Here is an 18595-nt window from a genome sequence, read left to right as displayed (position 1 = left end):
CAAATATTCATTCAATAGAATAAAAACATTAAAAAAGACCAATTTATCTAATAGGTCTGGCTTCTCCATTTGCAAAAAATGGGTTAGATTTTCCCTAGTGGCTGTTAAATAAATTCACCTCTGATTATTCTATTTCCTCTGCCAATTTTGTCAATTCAATGCTTACAGGTGGAATTTGAGAAGTAAATGTCTGACCAGTCTAGTTGAGTAATTGATGAAGTGCCTGCCTATTCACAAATAGGTCAACAGACGAACTCTAGAGATTTGCCATTTCAGCTTCAAGCTCTTATAATCACTAATATTTAAAAAAGAAAAAAAAAAACCTCAAAAGCTATTGATGGTATAAGTAAATAGATATAAAACAACAGGCAGGTAAATGAAAAGTTGGTGTTTTTTTTCATTTTATGTTATTAGTATTACAGTGCTCCAAAGGCTTTATAATAATTAATTAATAGACATAATATCACAGAAAAACAAGTCACTTAATATATATAAAGTGCTTACCATGTTATAGACACTGAGACTTGTCCCTCAATTTACTGAATTTAGTCTATGGTAGAAGACTAGCAATTAAATAAGCAATTATATTAAACTACAGAATCCTACGTATTGGAGTGGTTTGTGTGTCTGAGTGTGTGGATGTGCATGTGTGTTAGTGGTTGGAAAGAATGTCAGAGAAAGCTTCCCAGGAAAAAATGACATTTATACTCATCATTGAAGAATGAGTCAGAAGACTAAGCCAGGTAAAGAGAAGGGGAAAAATGTTCCTGGTAGAGACACAGAGGTTCAAGGGAAAAAAGCATCTCGCATCCCATGAACTGAAAGAAGCTCTTCACGGCTAGAACTTGAGGGTGTGAGGGAGAGGGATGACAAGAGATGAGGGTGGAGGGCTTGGCGAATTATGTGAAGATATTTAGACTTCAGCACTAAAACAATAAGAGTTTTAGACATTTGGAAGCTGTGATGTGGTGAGTAGTATGAAGAAAGGAAAAATCAGATACAAAAAGATCAGTCAGAATTTGACATATATTTAGGAGGTACTTGCCGATGATTGACTGGATATGGTGGTAAAAGACAAGAAGGAAAGAAGGCAGATGTGAGGTTTCTAACCTGGGTAATTGGTTTGATGGTGGTGTCATTTCATGAGCGAGGAACATAAAGAATATACAGTCATTTATTATTCATGGATTCTGTATTTGCAATTTGCCTACTAGTAAAATTTATTTGTAACCTCAAAATCAATAATCATGGTGGGGCCGGCCTCGTGGCCAAGTGGTTAAGTTTGCACGCTCCACTGTGGTGGCCCAGGGTTTCGCCAGGTTCAGATCCTGGGCACGGACATGGCACCACTCATCAAGCCATGCTGAGGCGGGGTCGCACATAGCACAACCAGAAGGATTTGCAGCTATATATACAACTGTGTACTGGCTGCTTTGGGGAGAAGAAGAAGAAGAAAAAAGAAGATTGGCAACAGTTGTTAGCTCAGGTGCCAATCTTAAAAAAAAAAAAGTCAATACTCATGGCACTTTCATAGTCATTCATGACACATACAGAGTGGTGAAAATTTGAGCTGCCCGACGCACATGTTCCTAGCTGACTTCAAACAACGCAACACTCTGCCTTCTTATTTCAGTTCACACACTATAAACAACTATCCTTTTCATAATCTATTTAGTGCCATGTTTTTTTGCATTTTTCTCCTTCCTTTTTTAAATTGAGATTCAACTGACATATTATATTAGCTTCAGGTGTACAACATAATGATTCAATATTTGTGTATATTGCAAAATGATCACCACAATAAGTCTAGTTAACATCCATCACCCCACATAATTACAATTTTTTTTTTCTCATGATGAGAACTTTTGAGATCTACTCTCTTAGCAACTTTCAAATATACAATACAGTATTATTAACTATAGTCACCATGCTGTACATTACATCCCCAGGACTTATTTATTTTATAACTAGAAGTTTGTACATTTGGCTACCTTCAGACAATTCCCCCATACCCCACCACCTGCCTTTGGCAACCACTAATCCACTCTCTGTATCTATGAGTTCAGTTGGTTTTCTTGTTTGTTTAGATTCCACATATAACTGAGATCATATGTTGTCTTTCTCTGTCTGATTTATTTCACTTAACATAATGTCCTCAAGGTCCAGCTATGTTGTCACAAATGGCAAGATTTCCTTCTTTCTTATTGCTGAATAATATTCCATTGTGTATCTATAACACATTTTCTTTATCCATTCATCAACGGACACTTAGGTTGTTTCCATATCTCAGCTATTGTAAACAATGTGCAATGAACATGGGGGTGCGTATACATCTTTTCAAGTTAGAGTTTTTGTTTTCTTTGGATAAAGACCCTGAAATGGAATTGCTGAATTATATGGTAATTCTATTTTTAATTTTTGGAGGAATCTCCATAATGTTCTCCATAGTGGCTGCATAATTTCCATTCCCACCAACAGTGCACAAGGATTCCCTTTTCTCCATATCCTTGTCAATACTTGTTGTTTCTCATCTTTTTTTTTTTTTTTTAAAGATTGGCACCTGGGCTAAGAACTGTTGCCAATCTTCCTTTTTTTTTAAGGATTGGCACCTGGGCTAACAACTGTTGCCAATCTTTTTTTTTTTCCTGCTTTATCTCCCCCAACCCCCCCTGTACACAGTTGTATATCTTAGTTGCATGTCCTTCTAGTTGTGGGATGTGGGATGCCGCCTCAACGTGGCCTGACAAGCAGTGCCATGTCCGCGCCCAGGATCCGAACCCTGGGCGGCCACAGTGGAGTGCACGAACTTAACCACTCAGCCACGGAGCCGGCCCCTCATCTTTTTGATAATAGCCATTCTAACAGGTGTGAGGTGATATCTCATTGTGGTTTTGATTTGTATTTCCCTGGTGATTAGTGATGTTAAGCTCCTTTTCATGTACCTGTTGGCCCTCTATATGCTTTTCATTTTTGTGCTTCTTTGTGGTGATTTTGCTATTTAAAATGGACCCCAAACATAGTACTGAAGTACTGTCTAGTGTTCCTAAACTCAAGAAAGCAAGACACACCTTACAGAGAAAACACATGTTTTAGATAAGCTTCATTCAGGCATGAGCTATAGGGTTGTTGGCCATGAATCCAATGTTAATGAATCAACAATATGTATTAAAGGCATCATTAAAGAGAAACACACATAAAACAAGGTTTTGAATTGATTAGTTGATCAAAATGATCAACTAATGATCAACTAATAATCAACTATGATCAGAAGCTCATAGGAACCTAACCCTGTAATTTCCCCCAGGAGCAATGGTTCCGTATTCATTAACTCAGTGTCTACGGCGACTTTATAGAATATAACTATCATAGATAACCAGAATTACTATATTTGGGGAGACTGATGACAATGACATCTGTATCGGACATGTTTAGTTTGTGACCTTCAAGTGCTTAGTGTTCGGGACCAGGCATATTTGGGTCTACAGCTCAGGAGAAAGGGCCAGGCTAAAGAGAATGGATTTCAGAAACATTAGCAGAGAGATAATAATCGAAGCCTTAGGAGAAAATGAGATAATCCAAGGAATATCTGTAGAATGGAAGTACAAAAGGAACTAGCAGAAAAATCCCAAGTGACGCTAACAATTAGGAAGTATCTGCTCTTTAATGTAATTAAAATATAACTTTAAATGTCACTACTTAGAGAAGACTTTTCTACTACTCAATTTAAAATGGAAAGTCTTGCCTAATACATAACCCTCTTTTAATCCTTTGAATAGCACATATCTCTCCATCTGACATTACGTTTAATGTCTGTCTCCTCTCATCAGGATGCAACCCTCATGAGAACAAGTTTCTTGTTTGTCGTGTTTATTGTTGTGTTCTCAGTCCCTAGAACACTGCTTGGCACATAACGGGCATTCAATATACATCTGTTTGAATAAATTATTAAAAGCATGAATACAATATTAATCGATATTTTCTTTTGACTCTATTTTCATATTTACACTTTATCTGCTATTGTAATGATCATTTCTTTGTAACTATTCCGATTCATCTCATCCTGTTGTTTTTCTATCTCCATTTATTCTTTTAAAGATTTCTGTTCCTGTTTCACAGAGTTAATGCCTTCTTCATACCAAATAATTTTCTAAAATTTCCTTTTGGTTCCTGTAGAAAGTCATTTTTAGAATCACGTTTCTGCTGAATTTTTAGGATGGTGTTCCTTGTCTCATTTTATTCAGCATGTTTTTTTCAGATATCATATTTTGTTTTGTTTTGTTTCATTTTCCCAATTGCTCTATTTAAACAACAGGAGCTCCTTCTGGACTAGTACTTTCTTCCAGGCTTGGTTTGTGGTTTGCCTTTGGCCCACTCACCATTCATCTGGCTAGAGATCTAATATCCTCATGGAAGTGGCAATTCACAGCAGGCTGACGTGCCCAGGTCCAAAGCTGTTTCCAAGGCAATCCACAAACGGTTTCCAGTGTCTAGCAAGCAATTGGCCCACTAAGTTCACATGAAATATGGCTGAACATTCTCCCACCACACAATTCTGAGTGTTTAGCTCTCTGAACTTCTTAAAGGGAATGAAAACCACAATAATATAGGGTCTTCCTATCTGTGCTCTTGAACAGCACTATTGAGTACTCTCCAGCACAGTATGAACTGTCCTGCTACCAAAAGTCCCTCTTTCACTCTCACACCACACTCTGACGGCCTTAAAAGGGAGAATCCATGCAGGACAGGGGTAGACAACCAATGTATTCAACAATCCAGGGTTGCATTTTCAAGCCAGAAGGCATACATGGAAAACGGATAAAGTGCCCTCTAACTTTTAACGTTTGCTCCGTTTATGGTAGCAAAACACATCACCCAACAATTGGATTTCTCAATCCATTTAACCAGCTTTCAAGTTAAAGAAAACTTTATTCAAATTCAAACATATCAACCTTATTTATCAATGGTGTTGTAAGTTTTCAGACTTTTATGCATCTAAAGCATTTTAGTAAAAGTTAAGAAAGACTTAGAAGCCAAAAAAGGCTTTGCTTAATATTTTCTATGTTAAATGTGTACATCCCATTTGAAATTTAACCTAAATACTAGAGTTTATATTATTATAATGAAATCTCCACAACAGATTTCTTGTCATTCCCTTATGGAGCAACTATACAAGAAGAGATAACGGATCACAGGGCAAATTGAATTTTTCCTTAATGCTAAACAAACAAGAGAAAGAAATATTCTCCAGGCTTGTTAACCTCTTCTTCAATTAACTGAATGCCTTCTTTTCTAAATTCATATTTAATTTAAATATTATATCATATTATATGATATACTTGGAGAAGTATGCTAACAGTAAAATACTCCAAAAGCCATTGTCAAGTCCCTAAGTCTAATCATTAATCCTAGCACTAGATTTTATCAGGAAATAGCTCACTTCTCAGGCTATGCTGGAAATAGTAATTGTTTTTGTTTTAACCTTTTGCTTTTAGCTGTATTTTCTATATTGTCTATCTGTTTTTAAATTACTAATTACAAAATTAAGATACATTACTTTTAGAAAAATCAGACAATGTAGATCAGGAAAAGAGAGAAAATAAAAGTCATTCATAGTCCCATCACCTGGAGATAACTACTGTTTACTCTTTGGTGTTCTCCCTTACAGATGTTTTTTCTATTCTAAATAGACAGATATTTCACATACACATAGATACACATATATAAATAGGATCATATTGTACATACTCTTTTCACTGAACTTTGCATGCAAAAATCTTTTCTCAAACATCATAATTTAGTATGATCCACTTTTACTGCACAACACTATTCCAACTCCCTTTCTTGAAACACATGCTATAAACTGTCATACAAATGCTGGAACCAATGTGGGCATTGAATAAATGTTTAAAATTAAAAATAAAACACAAGTGACAACTTTGAATCCTCCATGTGTCTAGACACTTGTCTGGCTATAAACATAGGAAACATATACAGTATTGGCACTGAATGTGGTCAAATGGGTGAGGCTTTTTGTTTTTGTCTGTAAAACTGGTAAAATTTACTGCTACCAAAACTCAAAGTCAAATTTTAGCTGGTATAGGTTACAAATATGCACCAGTAATCAAAGTAGTCAGGATCATGTGATCCTTGCTCTTGAGGAAGGCAGAGAAGGCCAAATGAAAGACCTTTCCATGGATTTCTTTTCCATCATAAAAGGGAACATTGTAGGAGACTTGCACACAAACACCCTGAACACTTCATACAATTACCGAGCCCCACGCTTTCAAACATTAACGACATCTACATGTCTAGTTTTGGAGAAGAAAGAAAAAAACTTACGCTGGTACAATACTACTTCATATGGGCAGTATGTCTACCTAATACCTAAAGAGGGATAGACCTGCTATCCTCTTCATTAAATTTTACGTGCCATTATTTGGCTAAACAGCTCTTCATCCACCACCTCAGCTCTCCCAGTCTTCCCTGGGGGAGAGGCCCTGAGGTCTACTGGAGAATGGACTAAGTCCTCCTCATCCACCACAATAACAGAAAGTTCACCTCTGGATGGAGAAGCTGCTAAGGACGAGTACACAAAGCACAAGGGAGGGAAATGGAAGGAGGGAAGCACACACCATTGTTCTTCCGGCTTTGCCTACAGGAAGCAATATTTCCATTTGGTCTTGGGCAAAGCCTGTAATTTCACCACCCTGACTGCAGCTGGAGAACTCCCTTTTAACTGTCTCGGCATCCAAGTGAAGACAGGTTTACTCAGAGTTTTAAAAAAAAAAACAAAAAACCCTGAAAGGGCCATTTTAATTTGCTTCCATGTGAAAAGGGGAGCACTTTTCATAGGGCCCCATAATGATGTTCAGCGGGATATTACACTTCACCATATGGCTAATTTACACAGCAGGCCCAAAGCAGATTTTCCTTCATTAGAACTGCCCTAAAGATCAGACTACAGAAACATGTGTAAAGAACAAACCCAAGATGCCCCCTATTGCTTAAATCTAGAAACATTCGATTCCCAGATGTAAAAGCCCATTCAGAGAGTTCCCATTGCAAGGTCATTCAAGAGTCGTGGAGGTGGTATGTATCACAGCTTCGCTTACCTAGATTATGGCTTTGAAAAAATGTCTAAAATTCAAGAGCCATAACACTGTCAGAATACTCAAAAAAAAAAAAACCCTATGTATGGGGAAAGGATAGTTGCTCTAGTAGATAATGTATTATTGAAAAAAAATTGCTTTCCAAATGCCCTAAATTCTTGATAGCACTCAATTAGCCTACAGAATAAATCTACATAAACTTCTGACCCTTTTTGAAGACAGCAAAGGCAGTCTGACGTTCTAACAGAGTTCTGTTTATTTTTAAGATGTTCCTTATAACTTATGTTTGTCTTGGCATTTCCTCCTTGTGCCGTATCCCAAGCCTGAGCCATAGGAAAGAACATCCCCTCCGGGAATGACAGAGTCTGCAGGATTTAAAAAAAGAAAAAGAAAGAAATCTAACGTCTAATGATTATGGAGTAGTTGAGTCTGTGCTTTTGAAGAAAGTAAACATTATGATTAACAATCTTGGGCTTTGTAATTAGCTTCCCCCTTCCAAGAGAGAGTGTTAATTTATTAAATATTTTAACAAAGAGTCTTTTATTATCAGATTCAGTTTGGCTGGCTCCTTTCATAGCATTACCAATTACAACCAATAAAGCTTTAATTGATGACTACTTTTTATAACCTTTGACCCAAGATGATAAACAGTTGTACCTTAGAAGCGAAAGGGTAAACCTCAAAGGGAACAGTGTCTTAATCATGCTTAGCAAACAAAACTGGTTAAAATTACAACCTACCTACCTGGCTAGAACAAAAACCCAGACTTCCTCTATGATTAGGGTAATTGATCAGGGAAAGATTTGGATTTCACTTTTAAGATAAGTGTCCCTTTTGTTAGGGGAACCCTAACATGAATTACCTGCACAGAATGTGCAAATTACATATCGTAATATGATAATAATATAATCATGACATGATTAATCAATGTGTAGACAATAAGCAAGAGAATTTTAATATGTGAAACAGCTTTTAAAATAAAATCATTGGAATGCAAGTTATTTTACTATTAAGAAAAAAGGCACTATGGGGCCAGCCCAGTGACATAGTGGTTAAGTTCGCATGCTCCACTTCAGTGGTCCAGGGTCTGCCAGTTCAGATCCTGGGCACAGACCCACACACATACTGCTCATCAAGCCATGCTATGGGGGCATCCCACAAAACAAATAGAGGAGGATTGGCACAGATGTTAGCTCAGCGACAATCTTTCTCAAGCAAAAAAGCGGAAGATTGGCAACAGATGTTAGCTCAGGGCCAATCTTCCTCACCAAAAGGAAAAAAAAAAGTAAGAAAGAAAGAAAAAAGGCACTATGACTTAAATGATAGCCCCCCAAGTCCAACATTTTATTGAGTGGTCCCCTACAGTACCAATACCAAGGACTAGTAAAAATATGTGAGCAAAGAAATAAACCAAATTAATTGCCCAAAAATAGAACACCAAAAATTCTTAGAGAATTGAGTGTCTACACATGACAAGCAAGGAGAGTCATACCTTTAATTAGAGTGAAAAAATTAGGTTTTCTGCATTTTCTCCAAAGCACTCTTCCCAAAGTTGGTAGATTTCCAAATTGCCCAATTTCACATCTGCCAAGTTTTATTTTTTGGGGGGCAGAGGGGAAAGATTAGCCCTGAGCTAACATCTACTGCCAATCCTCCTCTTTTTGCTGAGGAAGACTGGCCCTGAGCTAACATCCATGCCCATCTTCCTCCACTTTATATGTGGGACGCCTGCCACAGCATGGCTTGACAAGCAGTGCCATGTCCGCACCCAGGATCCGAAACAGTGAACCCCGGGCCACCGAAGCAGAACGTGCTAACTTAACCACTGTGCCACCAGACCAGCCCCTCATCTGCCAGTTTTCAAGGAAATCTCTTCTAATTCACACCTGTCAATGTTTTAAACTGCTAAAGTGCTTCACAATTTGGAAGTTTAAAATTCCCTAGACAAATCTCTTAATCTGTTTCATGTTGCCAAAATGAATAGGACCTCTGAACAATTACTAAAGAGCTAATAGGAAAATATGGCATCTAAAAATGTAAATAAAAATAATATCATCATGTCACAGTTGTTACACCCAATCACCTCACGGAGATGACAGCAATAGGACATTGTTAGTAGTCCTCAGAACAGAAAGTACTGGCTTAACAGAGGATATAGTATAAGATTTTATACAAAAAGAACTAGGCATATAGCTTTTAAGTGACTTCCCATGTATATAAAGGAAGTCAACGGCAGGAAAATCACAAAATCTGAGGTTCAGTCAAAGTACTTTATAAACTGAAAGAGCTATACATGTTATTTTTATGATATATAAATGTATGTAATGGCTGTTTTATTAAAGACACATGGATGCTCCCTGCATTTCAAAATCAAATTTGCCACACAGGCCCCCAAAAATAGCCCTTTATGTAGTTAAGTGAGGACTGGGGAAATTCTGTATAAATAAATCTATGCTCTTTTTCTCCCATTAACAGATATTGTACAGAAACGGACATTTAGAATCTAAAAAAGAAGAAATCTGTTATATCGAACTTTGGATGTTCAGAAAAATAGGCAGAATATCTAAAAATAGGCAAAGTGAACATATTAGGTTGACACTTTGTAAAAAATGTAAGAATACAGGTTAAGAGAAAAAAAGGAAATTAAAAGTTGAAAAAAATTCTCTCCAATACCAATTTTTTCAATTAAACTTTGTATTACAAGAGAATTGGAGATTCACATGCAGTTATACGAAATAATAGAGACAGATGCCACATGCCTTTCCCCATTCTCCAACAGTAAACCCCTTAGAAACATACAGCACAGAATCACAACCAGGACACTGACACCGATACAATCAACGTGCACCTTTCCAAAACTACAAGGATCCTTCAAGTTTCCTTTTTATAGCCAAACCCACTTCTCTCCATTTCTACCCTCTACTTAACTTTTGGCAAGAACGAACCTGTTCTCCATTTCTATAATTTTGTCATTTTAAGAATGTTACATAGTTGGAATTTTACAGTATATGACCTTTTGAGACTGGCTTATTTCACTCACCATAAATCCCTGGAGTATCATCCAGGCTGTTACATATATCAACAGATCGTTCCTTTCCCTTTATGTTGCTGAGTAATACTCCATGGGATGGTATAAACGGGCCAAAGTTTGTTTAACCATTTACCTACATTCACACACTAAAAACATCAGGGTTGTTTCTAGTTTGGAGCTATTAAGATTAAAGCTGCTATCAACATTCATGTGTAGAAAATACCTGAACTAAGTTTCCACTTCTCTGGGATCAATGCCCAGGAGTGCAATTTCTGGATGACATGATAGTTGCATGGCTAGTTTTTTAAGAAACTGCCAAACTGTTTTCCAGAGTAACTGTACCATTTTATATTCCCACCAGCACCCTCCCTGGCATTTGGTGTCATCATTCTGATAGGAGTGTAGTGATAGCTCATTGTGGCTTTAATTTGAATTCTTCTAATGCTTAATGATGCAGAACAAAAGATGTTTTTGTATGCTTATTTGCCATCTGTACATCTGCCTTGGTGAACTGTTTCTTCTCCTCTTATGCCTATCTCCTAACTAGATTGTTTGATTTTTTATTCTTGTTTTTTGGGGGATTTTTTTGGTGAGGAAGATTTGCCCTGAGCTAATATCAGCTGCCAATCTTCCTTTTTTGTTTTTCCTTAAGGAAGATTAGCCCTGAGCTAACATGCGTGCCAATCTACCTCTATTCTGTATGTGAGATGCCTCCACAGCATGGCCAATTAGTGGAGCAGGTCCATGCCTGGGATCCAAACCCACTAACCTGGGCCGCCAAAGTGGAGCATGCAGAACTTTAACCACTCAGCCATGAGGCCAGCCCCAATATTCTTGAGTTTTGAAAAGCCTTTATATATTCTAGATACTACTCTTTTTCTTTCTTTCTTTTTTTTTTCTTTTGAGAAAGATTAGCCCTGAGCTAACATCTGCCACCAATCCTCCTCTTTTTGCTGAGGAAGATTGGCCCTAAGCTAACATTTGTGTCCATCTTCCTCTACTTGATATGTGGGATGCCTACCACAGCATGGATTGACAAGCAATGCACAGGTTTGTACCCGGGATCCAAACTGACGAACCCCAGGTGGCCGAAGCAGAACATGCAAACTTAATCACTGCACCACTGGGCCAGCCCCACTTTTTGTGTGTGTGTGTGTGAGGAACATTGGCCCTGAGCAAACATCTATTGCCAACCTTCCTCTTTTTTTGCTTGAGGAAGACTGTCACTAAGCTAACATCTATGCCAATCTTCCTCTATTTTATGTGGGATGCCGCCACAGCATGGCTTGATGAGTGGTGCTAGATCCACGCCTGGGATCTGAACCTGTGAAGTCTGGGTGCCGAAGAAGAACACGTGAACTTAACCACTATGCCACGAGGCCGTCGCCCTAGATACTACTCCTTTGTTGGATGTGCAGTTTATAGATATTTTCTCCCACTCTGTAGGTTGTCTTTTCATTTTCTTAACAGGGTCTTTCGCAGAGCAAAAGTGTTTCATTTGATGAGGTCCAATTTATCAATTTTTTTTCTTTTATGGTGATTGCTTGTGGAGTAAAGTCTAAGAATTCTTTGCCTACTCCTAGATTCTAAGGATTTTCTCCTATTTTTTCCTAAAAGTTCTATAGTTTTGCATTTTACATATAAGTCATGATCCATTTTGAGTTATTCTTTGTATAAAATGTGAGAAGTCACCCAAGGTTCACTTTCTTGATTTATGGGTGTCCAATTATTCCAGCACCAGTTGTTGAATTGCTTTTGCAATTTTCAAGATAAACAATGGTGTTATTTGCAAATAGGGATGGTTATATTTTTTCCTTTTCAATCTGTATGCCATTTACCTCCTTTTCTTGTCTTACTGCACTGACTAGAACTTCCAGCACTATGCTGAAGAAGTGTCCTAAGAGCAGATTTTTTTGCTTTGATCCTGATTCTAGGGGGAAATCATTCAGTCTTTCACCCTTAAATATAAAGTTGGCTGTAGGTTTTTCTATATATTCTTTATCTACCTGGGGTGGGTTTTTGTACATCATGTGTGGGTCTGAATTTTGTCAAATGCTTTTTTCTGCGTCAATTGATATGATTATATGATTCTTCTTCTTTAGCTTATTAATGTGGTGGATTACATTGATTGGTTTTTAAATATTAAACCAGCCTTACATCCCTGAAATAAAACTTACTTGGTCATATATTCTCTTTACCTATTACTAAATTCTGCTTAGTAATATTTTGTTAAGAAATTGTACGTCTATATTCATGAAAGAGATTAGTCTGTAGTTTTCTTGTTTGTACTATCTTTCTCTGGTTTTGGTATCAGGGTATTACTAGCTTCATAAAATGAACTGGAAATCACTCCCTCTACTTCTACATTAAGGAAGAGACCATGTAGAATTGGTGTTAATTCTTCTATAAATTTTTGGTAAAATTCTCCAATGAAATTGCTTGGGCCTGGAAATTTAACGGGAGAGTTTTTAAATTATGAATTCAATTTCCTTCATAATCACAGAGGTAGTCAAATTATCAATTTCATCTTAGGTGATTGTGGCAGTTAGCATTTTTCAAGGAATTGGTCCATGTTTGATTAAGTTGTCAAATTTACATGTGTAGAGCTGTTCATGGTATTCCTTTATCATCCTTTTGGTATCTGTAGTGTCTACAGTGATATCCTTAATATCCCCTGTTTTAGTCCGGATATTGATAATTTATTTCTTCTCTCTTTTTTGCTTCACTGGTCTTGCTAAAGGTTAGTCATTTTACCAGTTTTTTTAAAAAGCCAGCTCTTTGTTTCTTTGATTTTCTCTGTTTTCCTCTTTCCAGTTTCATCGATTTCTGCTTTTATTATTATAATTTCCTTCATTCTGCTTGCTTTGGGTTTATTTTGACTTTCTTTTTCTAAGTTTTTGAGATTAGATTTTACATTATTGTCCTCAGACTGTTCCTCTTTTCTTTTTTTTTTTTTAGGAAGATTAGCCCTGAGCTAACATCTGCTGCCAATCCTCCTCTTTTTGCTGAGGAAGACTGGCCCTGAGCTCACATGCTTGCCCATCTTCCTCTACTTTATATGTGGGACACCTACCACAGCATGACTTGACAAGTGGTGCCAGGTCCACACCTGGGATCTGAACCAGCGAACCCCGGGCTGCTGAAGCAGAATGTGCACACTTAACTGCTGCACCACTGGGCTGGACTCTGTTCCTCTTTTCTAATGTATGCAATTTAGTGCTATAAATTTCCCTCTCGACACTGCTTTAGCTGTGTCCCCAAAATTTTCATTTTCCTTCAGTTCAATATATATTTTTACTTCAAGACTTCTTCAACCTAGACATTATACAGAAGTACGTTATTTAATTTCAAAATATTTGCAGATTTTCCTGTTATAGTTCTGTTATTGATTTCTAGTCTGATTTCATTGAGGTCTGTATGTGATTCAAATTTTAAGACTTATTTTATGGCCCAGAATACAGTCTAACTTGGTATACATTTTGTGGATGCTTTAAAAGAATGCATCATGCACAGTGCTCTATAAATGTCTATTTATCTTCTTGTTGGTTGACGGTATTGTTGAGTTCTTCTATACCCTTGACAATTTTCTGTCTAGTTGTTCTATCAATTATTGAAAAAGGGGTTTTGAAGTCTCAGACTTTAATTGTGGATTTATCTGTTTCTCCTTTCAGTTCTATCAGTTTTTACCTCATAATTTAGCAGCTCTGTTGTTTGAAGTATACTCATCTAGGATTATACATCCTTGCTGGATTGATTCTTTCACCATTATGTAATGTAGCTCTGTCTCTGGTAATTTTTTTGTTCTGGCATCTACTTCATTGATTTAATATTGCCAATTCTACTTTTCTGTGATCACAGTTTTCATGATGTCCTCTTTTGCTCATCTTTTTTACTTTCAATCTGGCTGTATCATTATATTTGAAGTGATTTTCTTATAGACAGCATATAGTTGGGTCATGTTTGTTAATACACTCTGCAAATATCTGCTTTTTATTGGAGTATTTAGATAATTTACATTCAATGCAATTATTTATATGTTAGGGCTTATGTCTTTCATTTTATTTTTTGTTTTATGTTTCTTCTTGTTGTTTTTAGTTTATTCTTCCTGACCTGAGGGTTACTTGAATATTATTTAGAATCCCATTTTTATTTATCTATACTGTTTTGGAGTGTGTCTCTTTGTAAAATATTTTTGGTGGTTACTCTAGGTACCACATTATATACACATAACTTATGAAAGGCTACTGGCATCATCATGTTGCCAGTTCTAGGGAAGGACAGAAATTTTACTTCTCTTTACATCTTTACTATTCTCCATTTACAATATAATTATCTTACATATTTTCTCTACATACTGTTAGAACCAAATCTTAAAATACTAGCAAATCAAATTGTCACTTATAGACACTTTAACAACTGCAGAATATACATTCTCTTCAACTGCACATTAGACATTTACCAAATTATACCATATGCTAGACTAAAAAGAAAATCTCTATAAATTTCCAAGTGTTGAAATCTACAGGGTATATTATCTGACTCCAAAGGAAATCTAGAAATAACAAAAAGATATCTAGAATATCCCAGTCCTAGATATTTTCTCAAGAGAAAAGAACATCTAGGTCCATTAAAAATAACTATATAAGAATGTCACAGTAGCTTGATTCATTATAAGCCCCAAACTAGAAACAACTCAAATGTCCATCAATATTCATAAAATGGAAAACTACTCCACAATAAAACGGGACAAACTAGTGATACATGTAACAACATGCATGGATCTCAAGAACTATGTTGAGGGAAAGAAGCTAGACACAAAAGAGCTCATGCTATATGATTACACATATATGAAGTTCAAGAACAGCCAAGACTAACCTATGGTGATAGAAATCAGAAAAGTTTACATTATCAGGGGTGAAGAAGGCTAATAACGACTGGAAATGGGCAAAAGGGACCTTCCTTGGAAGACAGAAATGTTCTATTTCCTGATCTGGGTAGTACTTACACAAGTGTATACATATGTTAGAACCCATGAAGTTACACACTTAAGTTACACATGTTAAAATGTGCAAGTTAAACTTTAAAAATATAGTAAAGTGACAGATTGGTTCACAAAGAAATTTCATAATTTTTACAAATCAAAACAAAAGAAACAAAATTAAAAAGCAAATAAACTAAGAAAATATCATAAACAAACATATCAGATAAAGAAGTATTTATTTATCTGAATAAAATATAAACATTCCATGAACATACAAAAAAGAAATGAGTGGCCCATAAACATTAGAAAAATGTCCACAATCAATAGTGATTTTAAAAATGCAAATGAAATTCACAATGTACCATTTTTTTTGGCCTACCACATTAGCAAAAGAAAAAAAGACAACACCAAATATTTCTGAAAATGGTAAAATTGCACTCCTAAATTCCTTTTCTAAGGAATGCAAATTGTTATGGCTTCTCTGAAGAGGTTAGGTATTAGGAAGCTTAAAATGGGTATGGTCTTTAGTTCACTTTAACAATTTCACCTAAAGTGATAATCAGATCTGTGACCAAAAAAAAGAAAATGTTTACAATGTGCACAACTGAAAGAACTTGGGTTCAGATTCTAATAGCATAAGATAGAACCCTGGCTTACACCTAACTTTGTGATCTTAAGCAATTTATTTAGTCTCTCTAAGTCTCAACTGCCTCACCCGCAAAATAGAGATACTAATATTTATACTTGTCAGGGTTGCTATGAGGATTAAATAAGACAATGTATGCAGAGCATATAATATTAAGCCAGCATACAGTAAGTACTCAACAAATGATAGCCATCATCATCACCATCATCTTCATCATCACCATGATTAATTCCAACAACACTGGATTAAGTAAACCTATATAGTGGAAAGAAAAACAGTAATGTTGAGTCCACATTTACTGACATCAACAGATATTTGTGATATGGTATATGTTAAGGGAGGGAAAGCAAATTATGAAGAAATGCACGTAGTATAATTAAATTTTTGTAAAAAGTATATCAAATATGTCCAGAGGATAACATCTACAAGGAAGCAGACCAAAATTGTGGTGGAATTATGAGTAATTTTGTTTCTTCAAATTTTTCTACATTTTTTTTTTAAACAATGAACAATGATATTTAGGAAAAAAATAAAGGTATTTCCTTAGTTCCCTTTTATCAAAGGCATCACAGTGTCCACTGACTGATCTCACCAGGTCAGGGCTGAAAGAGCCTAGAGCAGACAATGGTGGAATGATTAGTACAGAAACTGCCAGATGCCAAGATAAAGAACACAAGAAGAGGAAAAAAAAGTGCTTTGTCCGAAGCTGATAGGTGAGAATAAAAGTGGTTCCTGTGCTACGCCTAGAGTTAGAGAGGGTTAGAGTTAACAGCACTGGCACCTGGAAAGGAATTCACTGTTCTGGTAGCAGTAAGGTGACCATAAAACTGAGACTTTGTTGACCCTGTCATCTACCACTTCTGAGTAAAGACAGGGTGGCTGGCTATCTGATGAGTCCTCCCTGGAAATACCAAGTATGCAACTCTACAATAACTACATGGGATGATTTCAGGCAACAGAAGACAACTTGCATAGTAGAAACTTTCAACAAAAGGTCTTTTGAAATAGCCAAATATCCAAAAGTCTCCCTGAAGAGAGTATTAAAGCTATGCCTGGAAAGAGGGGAAATTTTTGCTCTTTTCTGAATGGAAGGGCCCAAATGCAGCCTTATCCTGGAACAAACTGCACAATAACCTGGCATTACAAAGGGATATTTGGCAACTGAAGGGAGGATGATCTACCCTAAGACTAGTCCAGAATGACTTTGGCTCTGCCTAACTTAGTGCTGGCAGTGATCCTTTTAAAACATCAGTGTTAGCACCTGCCCCTCCCCTCTTGATTTTCCCAAGCCAGGTCTAGAGTGAAGAGCAGAGAAAAGAGCACAGGGTAATTTCTTATTAAAAGTAAACCCTTAGGATGAACTAGGTAGTAGAGAAGTATCCCGGCACGGCTGAAATTTTACATAGCAGTTGCAGAGCCCTGACAGGCCCAAAGAGACCTTGCACGACAACACTAACACCTTATCAGAGTTCCTCACAAGGGAACACTCCCAATCTAAGGAGCAAGCTATTAAACATATTTTGTCCATCTTCTCTCTCTACCTCAGTCATTTTTCTAAGCCAAAACCAATGTGTTTTATGTGATTGTCTTTCTCGAAGCCCTTATACCTGATTTCCAGGTCTTTGCCAATATTAAAAGGTAAGGCATTACTTATTTTCAATGTAGTTCTTTCCAGAAACTACCAAGAGCATTGCTTTGTTAATTAAAAATTTTATAAACAGTTCTGTCTCCTCGAACTTCAAAGACCAGCTATTAATGAAAAATATGCCAATGTATTTATTTTTTAGTAATGTCTTCAGAATGCATCGTTATGGAAAAAGTCTTACTTACTGCACAGCATTTGCCCCTGCAACAGGAACATTAACGACACAGGGAAGTAAAAAGAGGTTTCAAATATGACTCATAAAATCAGGCTTGGCTCCTGGTTTTGCCAGTCACTAGCTCTGTGATCCACTGGGCAGATCAATTAATCTCACTGAACCTCAATTTCCTCAACCACCAAGTCAACATAAGATGCTCACTATAAAACCTGCTTATGTCAGACTGGTATGTGGATGTGAGGATCAAATGAGATAAAGTGTGCACGAAACTGCTGTGGAAAAAACATGAAGTTCCTAAACTTTTGAAAAGACTCAGCAGTTTGGGATGTGGACTACAGAATACCTTAGGGCTAGAGCTAAAACCGTAAGGGAGAAAAAAGACAAAAACTATCCTGCCTGCTAATGAGGGTTATAGTTTGATCCTTTTCTACTTTCATACTTTCAAGAATTGTTTGAGGAGGAGATAGACATAGCACTAAAAATTAAACTGGATCCTCTGTGCTTGCCATTTTCACAAAGGCTATTTCATAGAAGCCACAAGGAAACAAATATTTGTAATTATATTTTAAAAAGAAAATGGAAAACAGATAATCTGTGCTTCAGGTTTTAAAAAGCATACAGTAAAAATTTCTCTTAAAGATGATATATTTTAACTACGTACTTTGTGAAAATAAACTTTACCCAAGAGTCTTGAAGAGGCAGGGGTTGGATTTGAGATTCGCTGAGGGAGAAGAGGCAAGCTTACACAGGCTTTAAGAAGAAATACTTATTACAAAGAATTAATATATATTGAGCAATCACAACACCTACCATGTACTTTAGAAAGCCAGTCTTATCTCATTTATTCTTCTCAATAACTCTTTAAAGTACATTTTTCCATCCTTGTAAGGATACTGAAAGCCAAAGTTACAAAGTTCATTAATAGCAGGACACACTTGTCTGACACCAGCTCATACTATTTCTACTACACCACTGTTTTCTATGCAGATTTTTCTGTCTAGTTCCATA

The 18595-nt window shown here is 36.5% G+C and overlaps 1 protein-coding gene and 1 long non-coding RNA gene across 6 annotated transcripts in view; both read right to left on the bottom strand.

Moving 5' to 3' along the window:
- EXOC6B (exocyst complex component 6B) overlaps positions 1-18595 on the bottom strand; it is a 579301-nt gene that overhangs the window by 289912 nt on the left and 270794 nt on the right. The gene's annotated exons all lie outside the window — the stretch shown is intronic.
- Positions 15341-18481, bottom strand: LOC138917667 (uncharacterized). The gene is made up of 2 exons (XR_011425982.1): positions 18398-18481; positions 15341-16022 (listed from the first exon to the last, which is right to left on the bottom strand). It is a non-coding gene; the product is annotated as an uncharacterized lncRNA (long non-coding RNA).

The sequence above is a fragment of the Equus caballus genome, chromosome 15, assembly GCF_041296265.1.
Source record: "Equus caballus isolate H_3958 breed thoroughbred chromosome 15, TB-T2T, whole genome shotgun sequence".
Lineage (NCBI taxonomy): Eukaryota > Metazoa > Chordata > Mammalia > Perissodactyla > Equidae > Equus > Equus caballus.
The sequence above is the reverse complement of the archived record's forward strand: the minus strand, read 5'-3'. Positions and strand labels throughout refer to the sequence as shown.